The sequence below is a fragment of the Canis lupus genome, chromosome 3, assembly GCF_003254725.2.
Source record: "Canis lupus dingo isolate Sandy chromosome 3, ASM325472v2, whole genome shotgun sequence".
Lineage (NCBI taxonomy): Eukaryota > Metazoa > Chordata > Mammalia > Carnivora > Canidae > Canis > Canis lupus.
In genome coordinates, this window is record NC_064245.1 from 53525491 (window position 1) to 53539752 (window position 14262).

The following is a 14262-nucleotide window of genomic DNA, read 5'->3' on the forward strand; positions in this document are numbered from 1 at the left end:
TTTCACAATACCAAAGAATAGGAACAGAGCAACGAGCCCAGAAAACTTTAAGTAAAATAAACTTCTGAATTAGACTCACCAGTGGAATCATAAGAATACTTTTTTTTTTTTAAAGATTGTATTTATTTATGCATGAGAGACAGAGAGAGAGAGAGGCAGAGACACAGGCAGAGGGAGAAGCAGGCTCCATGCAGGGAGCCAGACATGGCATTTGATCCTGGATCTCCAGGATCCCACCCTGGGCCAAAGGCAACACTAAACCGCTGAGCCACCGGGGCTGCTCTACAAGAATACTTCGGTAAATGATTAACAATTTTCTCTCACTTACAAGAGGGGTAAGTCATTCTTAAGCCATTGTGATAAGCAAAATACTGATTCAATAGTTATAAAAAATTTGCTGAATGAAACAAAATGAACCACAAAACGACATCCAAGCACAGAATAAATAAGAATAAATAAATCAGTGAAAAGAGGAATGAGAGAATAACAACAATCCAGAGCTGGAATTCAAAACATATACCCAGTAAACGAGACTTCAAGTTTTTGTAAATTAAAAAAAAAAACCAATGGCAAAGAATAAACGACTAAAGGGGTCCTATCTGAACAGTATCTTGAATAAAGAAAAATGGTTTAGGCCAGAAACTGAGGATTTTTATTTAACAAGCAGGCTGTGATACTAAGAAGTAGTCTAAGGACATGAAAAGGAAAAAAAATAGTTAAGTAATCTCTGCACTCAACATGGGGCTTGAACTCACAACCCCAAGATCAAGAGTCACATGCTCCACGGATTGAGCCAGCCAGGAACCCCTAAAAGGAAAAAAAAAAAGATAAAGTCCTACATGTAGCAAAGCAAGAAAAGTATCACATTTGTAATAATAAATAGAATTACTTCCAACTACTTGAGGGATATAGCTGTTAATAAGATCCTCAGCATAAAAGATCCAAGCAACTTTTGTTCATTCTCCAAAGAGTAATCTTTTTGGAGTTTTTTGTTTGTTTGTTTGTTTGTTTTTTAAAGATTTATTTATTTGAGAGAGAGCACGCTTGTGTGCAAAAGGGGGCAGGGAAAAGAGGGAGAGAATCTCAGGCAGCCTTCATGCTGATGTGGAACATGATAGGGGGCTCAATCTCACAACCCTAAAATCATGACCTGAGTCCAAACCAAGAGTCAGATGCTCATCTGCACCACCCAGGTGTCCCTGGAGTTTTAACATTTTAAGATTCAAGCCTTATCTCCAAAACTGTCTGTTAAGAAATGTTCACAGATGGGGCTCCAAGCTCAGCAGAATCTTCTTTCCCTCTCTGCCTCTCCCCCAGCTTGCACATGCATGTGTGCACACTTTCTAAAATAAATAAATAAATCTTTAAAAAAATGTTCAAATAGTAACACTGACTTTAAAAACATAAATTTAGGTAGACACAAGCAGGTGGCTTGAAGACTCTATGTCCCTCCCACATCAGGAAACTACTAAAGGTCCTGTGAAAGTGAAGCAGAATTTCCTAAGAATATGAGAGGTGGAGAAGAGAAAACCTATAATGGCTGTGAAGGCCCTGACACCATGGATGTCAAATTGATGTCTTTCGATGGTCATGAACTTATTGTGGAAAGAGAACATATACTAACATCTGGAACAATATAAGCCACATTGTGCAGCCTGAATCAGTCTGCTGAGAACAAGACTACTGAGGTCAATTTCAGAGAGATCCCTTCATGTATGCTATCAAAAGTACGTGTAGGGGCGCCTGGGTGGCTCAGTCATTTAGGCATCTGACTTGATTTCCATGCAGGTCATGATCTTGGGTTATGAGATCACCTGGCATGGGGCTCCCCACTGGGTGTGGAGCCTGCTTGGGATTCTCTCTCCTTCTCTGCCCCTACCAGCCCTCTCACTTAAAACAAACAAACAAACAAACAAACAAACAACAAACAAGACTTATGTATTTTACCTACAAGGTTTGCTATACTAACAGCTCCATGGAAATATGCCAAATATACCTGAAATTGTACCAGAACTGCTGACGGCTGGGAACTTTTAGATTGTTAAATAAAATACATTGTAATAACCTGTTAACTTCTTTCAGTGTTTAAAAATAAACAAAAATTTAAAAAGTTAGTGGAAGGAATGGCTCATCTGAGTTAACCAGGTCTATTAGACATATTCTGAAAACACTGGTGGGAAAAAGACTGTTGCTATGAAATGCAGAATTATTACAACAAAAGTTAAGGTTAAAAAAAGACTGCAGGAAAACAAAGGGCAGAAAAAGCAAAGTTTTCTCTCTTTTTTAACGCAGAATTCCTTTTCTTTCAAATAAATGTGACTAAAGTTATTATTTTGGGATCTATCAAAATCAGTAGCACTACCTTCTCTCTAGGTCAAGTCTTTCTTTTATTCTTTTTGTTGTCGTAAGGTGGCTACTTTAGGACATGAGGACAGACTAGCCAAAAAGACTACTCTTAAGAAATTCACTGCCGGGATCCCTGGGTGGCGCAGTGGTTTAGCGCCTGCCTTTAGCCCAGGGCGCGATCCTGGAGACCTGGGATCGAATCCCACGTCAGGCTCCCGGTGCATGGAGCCTGCTTCTCCCTCTGCCTGTGTCTCTGCCCCTCTCTCTCTCTGTGTGACTATCATAAATGAAAGAAAAGAAAAGAAAAGAAAAAAGAAAAGAAAAGAAAAGAAAAGAAAAGAAAAGAAAAGAAAAGAAAAGAAAAGAAAGAAAGAAAGAAAGAAAGAAATTCACTGCCAACTAACATTCAAGTATGTCTTGTACTGTTTTCAGTTTTCTGCTGGAAGTAGAGGTTTCAGGGGTGAGCTTCACTTGGTTACTGTTCAAAGGGAGGAGCTACCTTTCCTGCGGCAAAAGTGAGGGCAAATTTTAACCTTATAAACCTCAACTTCACCTTGACAGGGCACCAGAGACAAGCAACACTTTCTCCTCTAATCAAACATTATGCAAACACAATTTCTAAATGAAGAGAGACTTCTGACTAGGATTTCATAAATGTTATTTTCTTCATTTACTGTCATGCATAGTTTATCTTCTGGGAAGAGGCATATCTCTGTGTGATTTAACTATGAAAAGCAAAGCTGTCAAAATGTGTAATCCCACTGTATCTCATAAGAAAGGGAAATTTATTAATTATAGGGTTATCGGGTGGTTACCAAATCCATTTGCCCACAGTTCTTCCATACCACTATTTTTATTATGTAGGTTTTAATTATCTTTCTTTTTAAAATTCATGGTAAAAATGTAAAGTAATTCTCCAGGCAGCCCTGGTGGCTCAGCGGTTTAGCGCCGCCTTCAAGCCCAGGGCGTGATCCTGGAGTCCTGGGATCAAGTCCCACGTCGGACTCCCTGCATGGAGCCTGCTTCTCCCTCTGCCTGTGTTCTGCCTCTCTCTCTCTGTGTCTCTCATGAATGAATAAATAAAATCTTAATAAATAAATAAATACTCCAACTTTTAGACTTTTAACTTCCAGTTATATTTAATAAGTAAAATTAAAACAGCTGCTAAGAGCTAAAAAAAGAAAGAACCTACATATTATATCAAAGAGCCCAAGGCAAAGGGAATAAATAAAAAGTCATTGCAGAATGATAAAAAAAGTCCAAACTATACTTAATCTCTATGACCCAAATACCACAGCAAAAAAATGAATAAAGCTAAAACTGTTAAAAATGCAAGGAGAGATAATGGAAAGAAACAGAACTGTAAGGAGATCACAGCATCAATTTAGTACAAAATGCAAAGACCAGTGGGAATGAGAACTGTATTAAAGAACCCAGCTTCTTTGGTTAATCCTACCACAAATTCATGGTGTACCTTGGAGGAATTCATTTACTCTCTCTAGCACCCTCATTTGTAAAGTAAGGAGGTTGGGTTGGAGAATTTCTGTGTTTCCTTCTAAAATTAGCTTTCTATGATTTCAGAACTAAGCAGGTATTTGGAAGGAATAAAATGAGAAGTAGAGAATATAATCCCAAAATGTTGATGAGCAATAAAAAAAAAATTGTCAAAGAAATAATATATACTAAAAAGTAGAGACTACATAGTTTCAAGTTGGAGGCACAAGTTAATAAAAACAAATTAATAGGGAAAATAAAAACAAAATTTAGAAAGTTTAAATTATGGTCTAAATAAAACTGGAACTGATAAAAAAATCTCAATATTATAAAATAATACTATTTTTAAAGAGTGATAATTAAAACACTATATATTGAACACTTAGTTGGCAGTAGTTCTTAGCATTTTAGGTCATAGATTCTGTTAACAATCTTATGAAAATAATGGACCCTCTGTCTGAAAAATGAACACAATTTTGTAATAAGTTTCAAGGGGTTCTGAGTCCCACCAGGAGCCCACCACAGCCTTTGGTAACAACCTGTTTTATTTGAATATAGCTGAAGGAGAGGAAAATAATGAAGTAATTACACATGTGTATAATCTTAGAAAAAGTACAGAATAACAATTAAAAAAAATTAAGGGCATAAAAGTCAATAAGGAAAAAATAGGGGAACTGATAACACCAAGAGGTGTTTCTAGAGCACAATGAAGAGACAAACAGGGATCCCTGGGTGGTGCAGCGGTTTAGCGCCTGCCTTTGGCCCAGGGCGCGATCCTGGAGACCCGGGATCGAGTCCCACGTCGGGCTCCCGGTGCATGGTGCCTGCTTCTCCCTCTGCCTGTGTCTCTGCCTCTCTCTCTCTCTCTCTCTGTGACTATCATAAGTTAAAAATAAAAAAATAAGAAAAGTAAACTATAAAAAAAAATAAAACATAACGAGAAACATATAAACACTAACATCAAAGCATGATGGTTGATTTGAAAAATCTAAATTAAATAGACGTTTTAAAAAAATGTAAGTACTCAATATTGATATGAGAAATAGGAAGCCAAAATGAACAGTTAAAATGGAAAGAACTATAAAAAGTTTCTCTAAAAAGCACCAAATTCATTGTACAAATTCATTGTCCAAAACAAGCATGGTCCTGACTCTAAAATATCATAAGTACAAAGAAACTTAAGTTGATGCTCACCAACCTCAAATGGGCCTGCAGCTCTGCCAAGAAAAAGTACATTTCTCTGGTCAATTTACTCTCATTTTACTTCCTCAAACTTCTACTCTTCTCTCCAAACAGATGACTTCCTTTCTATATTACAGAGAACATGGAAACCACCACAGGAAACCCCCACTTTTCTGCCAAATTGCAAGCCCCCTCTTTATGTGGAGCCGGGCTACCCTCTTTGACAAAGTTCTCCACCTGAATCTTTAGATCCCCTACACATCCTTCACCTTTCCAAAAACCTTACTCTATTTATTACTAATCTTTCTCTTTCTTGTATAATTAGTCCATTCTTCTTGACTGGCATCCCTTTAGATTTTAAACATGTGAAAGCCTCTCCCTTTGAGGAAAGAAAACCCCAAAACATAACACCTATATGACTCCATATCTCCTTCCCTGTAGAGCCAACCTTTTTTTTTTTTAAATTTTATCAAAGAGAGCGAGTGAGCACATGCACAAGCAGGGGAAGAGGGGCAAAGGGACAGAGAGAGGGAGAAGCAGACTCCTCGCTGAGCAGGGAGCCCAACTTGGGGCTCGATCCCAGGACCCTGAATGACTTGAGCCAAAGGCAGTTGCTTAACCAACTGAGCCACCCAAGCGCTCCTTTTAAAAAAGATTTTATTTATTTGAGAGAGAGTACACACACAAACACACACACACACAAAGGAGGAGCAGAGGGAGAGGGACAAGCAGACTCTGCACCAGGTGTAAAGCCCAATGTGGGACTCCATCCCACGACTCTGAGATCATGACCTGAGCTGAAGAGTCAGACACTTACATGACTGAGCCACCCAGGTGCCCCTACAGCCAAACTTCTTGAAAGACTTACCTTCACTCTCCATTTCCCAACCCTCAATCATCTTTTCCTCATATAAATCTGGCTTCTACCTGACCACAAAGCTAAAACCCTTACTAGGGCCACTAACGATCTCTATATTACTTAATCCAATAGCCTTTTTGACCCTTCTCTTTTCTGACCTCTTAATATATGACATAGTTGACTACATGTTCCTTTTTGAAACAGGAGCCTCCTATCAGACCCTCTTGACACAGTTTGCTCCTACTCATCCTTCAGTATGTCATCTGAATCATTACTTCCTTAAGGAAAACCCGTATTTAGGGAGGAGGTTAAAAGCATGGGTTCTGAGCCAAAGTACATGGGTTTGTATCCTGGCTCTGCCATTTATTAAGTGCCCTTGGACACTGCCATTTAACCTCTCTGTCCCTCAGATTACTCATCTATACAATGCCCCCCAACCTCAAGTGGTTGTTCCGTGAATTTGAGCAAATCAGTATTTGTGAAGTGTTTAGAATGTTATCTGGGAGACAACAAGTATATAGATATCTGTGTTTGATAAAGAATAATTCCTCTATAATACATTTTTATGATAATAAATACCTCTTAATTGCAGCTCTTATCACAGTTGTAACTCTACATTCACTTTTGTAATTACTTGATTGGTTATTTCTTCTACTAGATTTTGAGTACTATGCAGATTGGGCCACTATTGGTTTTATGACCCACAGCATCTCTAAATACCTAGCACTTTATTAACACTTATTAAATTAAAGAATAAAAAACAATTTAAAAGAATATAGAAAGGATGGTTCAAAGGACTTTATTTATTTGAAAGACTTATTTACTTATTTATTTATCTGAGGGAGAGAGAAAGTGAGAATGAGAGAGAGCACACATGCATGGGGTGGGAGGTAAGGGGCAGAGAGAGAGGGAGAGGGAAACTCAAACAGACTCAGCTCTGAGATCACAGCCTGAACTGAAACCAAGAGTCAAGTGCTTAACCAACTGTACCACCCAGGTTCCACTCAAAAGAATAACTGTGATCAACTACGGCTTATGCCAGAAATATAAAGCTGTTTAATATTAAGTAAAACCATTAACACGTCATCTTAACAGTTTACTTAATAATAGTATGATCAGATCCATAGATTCTAAAAATATATTTCTATTGGGGTAAAACATACATGGAGTAAAGTGCATTGATCTTAAATGTACCTCTCAATACAGTTTTACTTATATATTCAATTAAATAAATAACATTCAATTATAATATAGAATATCGGTAACACCTCAGTATGCTTTCTTGTTTTCTTTCCCAGTTAATATACCCTAGATGTAACCACTACTTGACTCTATCACCAGTGATTAGTTTTGCCTATTCTTGAACTTCATTCATATATATAGAATAATATACTATGTACTATCAATGTATTTTTGAAAAGCCAGCTGATAAAACTCAAATCATTTCTAATAGGTAGACTGAAACACAGAATTAGAATTTGAAACAAAAAAAAAAAAAAGAAATTGAAACCAAGACTCACTGTAATATATTTTACAGTAGGGATGAATCCATTAAAAATAGGGCCAAAAAACAAAGGTGTTCACTTATTTTCACTCTCACATTTTCACATATTTGCCAATGTGAAAATATTCAAAAAGGAAAATACTAGAAGAGATGAGAATATCATTACATGTAGACAATATGATTATATACCAACACAATCCAAAGAAAATCAGTCATAACAATAGATAATTAAAACTTCAGCAAAGTGGTTAAATAAAAGATAAATATAAATCCACAGAAGGCAAGTGTATTCGTGTGTAGTGGTAATAACTAACTAGAAAATCCAAATTTTAAAAAGCATTCAGTTAACAATAGCAATGAAAAGTATTAAACTACCAATTAACCTAACAAAAGATATACATCTTCATGATATAAAGAAAATGACCAAATATTACTAGGAGAAATAAAGAAAAATTGGAAAAATAGACAAATATTTCATATTCTTCAATGAAAGCTTTAAATGTCATTAAGATAGCAGTCTTTCATAAATTAATTCAAGAGTTTAACAAAATTCCAATTAAAACACCACAAGAATACTTTACAAAACTCAACAAAAATGCTTCTAAAGTTCTTTTGTCAAAAGCACAATATTGGGGCTGGAACCAGCATTAGAAATACAATTATGTTAAATGTGACAGTAATTTAAAAGGCATGGTACTCATCTTTAAAAAAGAAAAACCTGGTCTCTAAAACGTAATGTTTAATGTGTGATGAGAAAAACATAACAAAATAGGGAAAATAATCAGTATTTAACAAGTGTTACTGGGATGTTCAGTAAGCAATATACTCTAGATCAGGAGCTGGCAAACTACAGACACACAGGCCAAATCTGGCCTGCAGCCAGGTTTTGTAAGCAATGTTTTCCTGAAACACAACTATGCTTATTTGTTCACATACTACCTATAGCTAGCTGCTTTAACACCATAGTTGCGTAGTTATGGCAGAGACTATCTGGTCTGCAAAGCCTAAAATGTTTACTATCTGGCTTTTTTTAGAAAAGATTTGTTGATAGTTACTCTAGATTATTGTTGAGTAAAAAAATAATTATTAAATACATCAAATCCCTGATTAGAAGTAAAAAAAAAAATTAAAACTTTCTTTTAAAGATTTTATTTTTCATGAGAGACACACAGAGAGAGGCAGAAACATAGACAAAAGAAGCAGGCTCCTTGCGGGGAGCCCGAAGCGGGACTCTATTCCTGGATCCAGGATCATGTCCTGAGCTGAAGGCAGATGCTCAACCGCTCGCTGAGCCACTCAGGTGCCCCTAACAGGCCAAAACCTAAATCAAAGTGGACAACTAGAGAGTTAAGGAGAGCACTGAAACTGCTTTTGTCCTAAGACAGATGTCTAAATCCTGAGAATCTGGGTATCAATTTTGATAGCCTTGGAGGGAAAAGACAGAATGAAAGTTAGGCCTAACCAGGGGGGAAAGTCCCCCTATAAAATCGGCAACCCCAACGGCCTTATCGTTTGGGAAAAGGTAAACTAATATTAAATCCCACTTCTTTTTTTTTTTTTTTTTTTTATTCATGAAAGACACAGAGAGAGAAAGAGGCAGACACATAGGCAGAGGGAGAAGCAGGCTCCAGGCAGGGAGCCCGGTGTGGGACTTGATCCTGAGACCGCGGATCACGCCCTGAGCCAAGGGCAGGTGCTCAACCGCTGAGCCACCCAGGAGTCCCTTAAATCCCACTTCTATTGCTGGTGTTTGTAAGTGAATAGAAGTTACCAATTGAGAGGGGCTATGTGGGAAAGATCCTGAGATCACAAGCCCAAGAATATTTTCTTATTTATTTATTTATTTATGACAGTCACACACACACACAGAGAGAGAGAGAGAGAGAGAGAGAGAGAGAGAGAGAGGGGCAGAGACACAGGCAGAGGGAGAAGCAGGCTCCATGCACCGGGAGCCCGATGTGGGATTTGATCCTGGGTCTCCAGGATCGCGCCCTGGGCCAAAGGCAGGCTCCAAACCGCTGCACCACCCAGGGATCCCCCAAGAATATTTTCAAATCAATTTGTACACCTGAATAATTTCTTAAAACTTCAAGTCATTAATTTAGATTGAAGTGATCCTAGCTCCAAAGTACCTGGCAGAAGCAAATGCAAAAATGTCTCTGGAGAAATATATATCTTAGGGCTTAAATAATTTCCATAAATAATTTTTCAAGACAATGTATAGCAAACACAGACAAAAATAGCCAAGCACACAAGGAAACAAGGCACCAGGAATGAGACCTTGCAGTAATAGAAATGGTCGAACAGGCATAAAAGTGTAAGGCAACTAAACTTATGTTTAGAAAAATCAAAGACAAGCTTGGAAATAACTGCAGTATGATCTTGCCAAAAGGACTTCTAAAAATGAAAAATACAATAACCAAAACTAAGAATTCAATGAATGGATTTACCAATACATTACGCACAACTAAAGAGATATTAGTAAATGGGAGGGAAAATCAGAAAAAAGTGTCCAAGATCCGTCTCCAGGGATTTCTCACCTTCTTACCTGGTCCAAGCCTTTTGAGCAAAGGACATGTTAAGTCTTTGGCAGCTAGAGATAGCATGTCCCTCCAGAGAGATCTGGAGTCAGACCTCCCGAGAGACATCCCACAGTAGTAAAGACAAAGCCCTCTCCTTTCTCTCCCTTGAGATATTTCCTTACATTTCAGGGTAATAAACCTTAAGACACCCTCCCCATCTCACCCCAGGGTAGACCTGCCTACATCCTAAGGTAACAAGTAATCTCTCTGGAAGGAAGGATGTGCATATGTGTCAGCAATTCAGTGCTCAAAGTCTCTGGGTTTTGGAGTTCCTTTTCTGTGATGCACTAAACTGCATGTACGTACAGGTATCACCTAGTCCTTATTGCCTCACCCTGTGGGAATCAGGGCACAAGAAACTGATATAAGATATTGCTGGCTGTTTTTGCTGTAATAAATTGTCTATATCTCTGATCCAGGGGTCTTGGGTCTTGTCAGTACATATATAAATGTGTATAAAAAACTATGACAAGGTAACTTACTAGTTTAAAAACAGGACAAAATCTAAGATCCTTCATGGTTTCTGACATAACAAATGCATACACAGAGAGATAAAGAAAACAGGTGGAAAATAAGAGAAGTTAAAAGACACAGAAGATATAGTGATTCTAACAGAAATCTCGTTCCAGAAAGAGGAGAAACTGAGGCAGAATTTATACTTAAAAAGATAACAGCTCAGATGTTTCCTCCAGAATCAAAGACATGAATCTTCAGATTCAAGAAACCAAACAAATTCTGAGCAGGATAGATAAAAAGAAATCCATACCAAAATACATCATTGTGCAACATTTGAACAGAAAATTGATTTCTCTTCAGCAAAAATGAAAATCACTTTCCATGTGCTGACAGAAAATAACCTAGAACTCTTTTCCCAGCAAAACTATCCTTCAAAAATTGAGATTGAATTATATACTTTAAAAGGATGAATTTTGTGATTTGTGAATTACATCTCAGTAAAGTTGTTACTTTTAAAACTGACTATAACAAAAGCAACGGATAAGTGCTGAGGATGCAGAGAAATTGGAACCCTCATACACTGTTGTGAGAGCATAAAATGGTGCAGCTGTGTTGGAAAAGTCTGGCAGTATTTCAGAAGATTAAACACAGAGAAACCAGCAATTTCACTCCTAGATATATACTCAAAAGAACAGAAAACATGGATTCAAACAAATACTTGTACCTGAATGTTCACAGAGGCAGTATTCATAATACCCAAAAAGCAAAACAACCCAAATGTCCATCCACTGATGAATGGAAAAATAAAACATAGGTATCCCTGTGAGGAAATATTTGGTCATACAAAGGAATATAGTACTGTTTCATGCTACAATAATGAGAACCTTGAAATATTACACTAAGGCAAAGAAACCAGTCATAAGAACCACATATGATATGATATGATTCTATTTATATGAAATGTCCAGAATAAGCAAAGCTGTATAAACAAAGTAGCTTGTGAGTGCCTGGGAGTGAGGTGGTGATCAGATTGGGGGATGATGGTGAAGGGTGTGGAGGTTGTCTTTGGGTTGAGGAAAATGTTTTGAAATCAGTCATGACAATGGCTGCACAAGTCTATGAACATAGTAAGAGCCACTGAGTTGTTCTCGAAATGGGTGAATTTTACACTATGTGAATTACCTCTCAAAGTTGTTAGGAAAGAAATCAAGGCAGAGCGCCTGGGTGGCTCAGTGGTTGAGCATCTGAGTTCAGCTCAGGGCATGATCCCAGGGTCCTGGGATCGAGTCCTGCATCGGGCTCCCCACAGAGAGCCTGCTTCTCCCTCTGCCTGTCTCTGCCTCTCTCTCTGTCTCTCTCATGAATAAATAAATAAATGGTGCTGGGAAAATTGGACAGCCACATGCAGAAGAATGAAACTAGACCATTCTCTTACACCATACACAAAGATAAACTCAAAATGGATGAAAGATCTAAAGTGAGACAAGAATCCATCAAAATCCTAGAGGAGAACACAGGCAGCACCCTTTTTGAACTTGGCCACAGTAACTTCTTGCAGGATACATCTATGAACGCAAGGGAAACAAAAGCAAAAATGAATTATTGGGACTTCATCAAGATAAAAAGCTTCTGCACAGCAAAAGAAACAGTCAACAAAACTAAAGGACAACCTACAGAATGGGAGAAGATATTTGCAAATGACATATCAGATAAAGAGCTAGTATCCAAGATCTATAAAGAACTTATTAAACTCAACAGCAAAGAAACAAACAATCCAATCGTGAAATGGGCGAAAGACATGAACAGAAATTTCACAGAGGAAGACTTAGACGTGGCCAACAAGCACATGAGAAAATGCTCCGCATCACTTGTCATCAGGGAAATACAAATCAAAACCACAATGACATACCACCTCACACCAATGAGAATGGTAAAAATTAACAAGACAGGAAACAACAAATGTTGGAGAGGATGTGGAGAAAGGGGAACCCTCTTGCACTGTTGGTGGGAATGTGAACTGGTGCAGCAGCCACTCTGGAAAACTGTGTGGCTCAAAGAGTTAAAAATAGAACTGCCCTACGACCCAGCAATTGCACTGCTGGGGCTTTACCCCAAAGATACAGATGCAGTGAAACGCCGGAACACCTGCACCCCGATGTTTATAGCAGCAATGTCCACAATAGCCAAACTGTGGAAGGAGCCATGGTCTCCATATAAGGATGAATGGATAAAGAAGCTGTGGTCTATGTATACAATGGAATATTACTCAGCCATTAGAAACGACAAATACTCACCATTTGCTTCAATATGGATGGAACTGGAGGTTATTATGCTGAGTGAAATAAGTCAATCGGAGAAGGACAAAGATTATATGGTCTCATTCATTTGGGGAATATAAAAAATAGTGAAAGGGAATAAAGGGGAAAAGGAGAAAAAATGAGTGAAAATATCAGTGAGGGTGACAGAACATGAGAGACTCCTAACTCTGGGAAATGAACAAGGGGTGGTGGAAAGAGAAGTGGGCGGGGGGTTGGGGTGACTCAGTGACAGGCACTGAGGGGGGCACTTGACGGGATGAGCACTGGGTGTTATGCTATATGTTGGCAAATTGAACTCCAATAAAAAAATTAAAAAATAAAATAAAATCTTAAAAAAAAAGAAAAAAAGAAAGAAATCAAGGCAATATAAAAAATTTTCAGATCACCAAAACCAATAGTTTGCCACCAGTGACTCTCATTAAATGAGATTCTGAAGGAAGTATTTAAGGCAGTAGAAAAGTAAGCCTAGATGGAAGTTCTCACATGATAGGTGGACTGAAGGAAGTCAAGAAAGTGGTAAATACATGACTAAATCTATGCAAGCCTTGACTGCACAAAGCAATAATAATAATGTCTTGTAGGGTGAAAAATAAAATAGTTAAAATACCCAACAGTAATGACACATAAGTGAGGTGCTCCAAGGCCTCTGTGATTTAAGGGGTGTATGGTGTTGTTTAGTTTTAGACTTTGAGAGGACAAATATGCATGCTGCACATTCTAGGGTAACCACTAGAATGAAGAATAAAAATAGAATAACTTAAAATCTAGAAGGTGAAAATGAAATGATTAAAAAAAAAAAAAAAAAAACTCACCTAAAAGAAAGCTATACAGGCTCCTAGGTGGCTCAGTTGGTTAAGTGCCTGACTCTTGATTTTTGCTCAGGTCATAATCTCAGGGTGGTGGGATCGAGTCCCACATGGGGCTCTGCGCTCCGTAGGGAATCTGCTTGAGATTCTCTCCCTCTGCCCACCTGCCCCACTCATGCCTGCTCTCTCTCAAATAAATAAAATTTTTAATTTTATTTTTAAAATTTTTATGTAATTTTTTTAATATGGAGAACTGAAGGTTTAATTTTAATTCCAGTATAGTTAACATACAATGTAATATTAGTTCTAGATGTACAATACAGTTATTCAAAAATTCTATATATTACTCAGTGCTCATCATGATAAGTGTACTTTTAAATCCCCATCACCTGTTTCATCCATCTTCCCACTTACCTCCCCTCCAGTAATCATCCATTCTCTATATTTAAGAGCCTGTTTTTTGGTTTATTTCCTTTTTCCTTTGCTCATTTGTAGAAGTAGCACTATTTAAAAAATAAGGGTTGGGCAGCTTGGGTGGCTCAGCGGTTTAGCACCGCCTTCAGCCCAGGGCCTGATCCTGGAGACCTGGGATCGAGTCCCACATTGGTCTCCCTGCATGGAGCCTGCTTTTCCCTCTGCCTGTATCTCTGCCTCTCTGCCTCTGTGTCTCTCATGAATAAATAAATAAAATCTTAAAGAAAAAAAAATAAGGGTT

At 37.9% G+C, this 14262-nt stretch overlaps 1 protein-coding gene across 5 annotated transcripts in view; it reads right to left on the reverse strand.

Moving 5' to 3' along the window:
* The window catches only part of BLM (BLM RecQ like helicase), a 99996-nt gene that overhangs the window by 69677 nt on the left and 16057 nt on the right, over positions 1-14262 (reverse strand). The window contains exon 1 of one of the 5 annotated variants that reach the window (XM_049108475.1): positions 756-784. The exons of the other annotated variants lie outside the window; for them this stretch is intronic. The gene's annotated coding sequence lies outside the window, so the exon portion shown is untranslated. Of the gene's footprint in view, positions 1-755; positions 785-14262 lie in introns of those variants that run through there. 5 annotated transcript variants of the gene reach the window in all.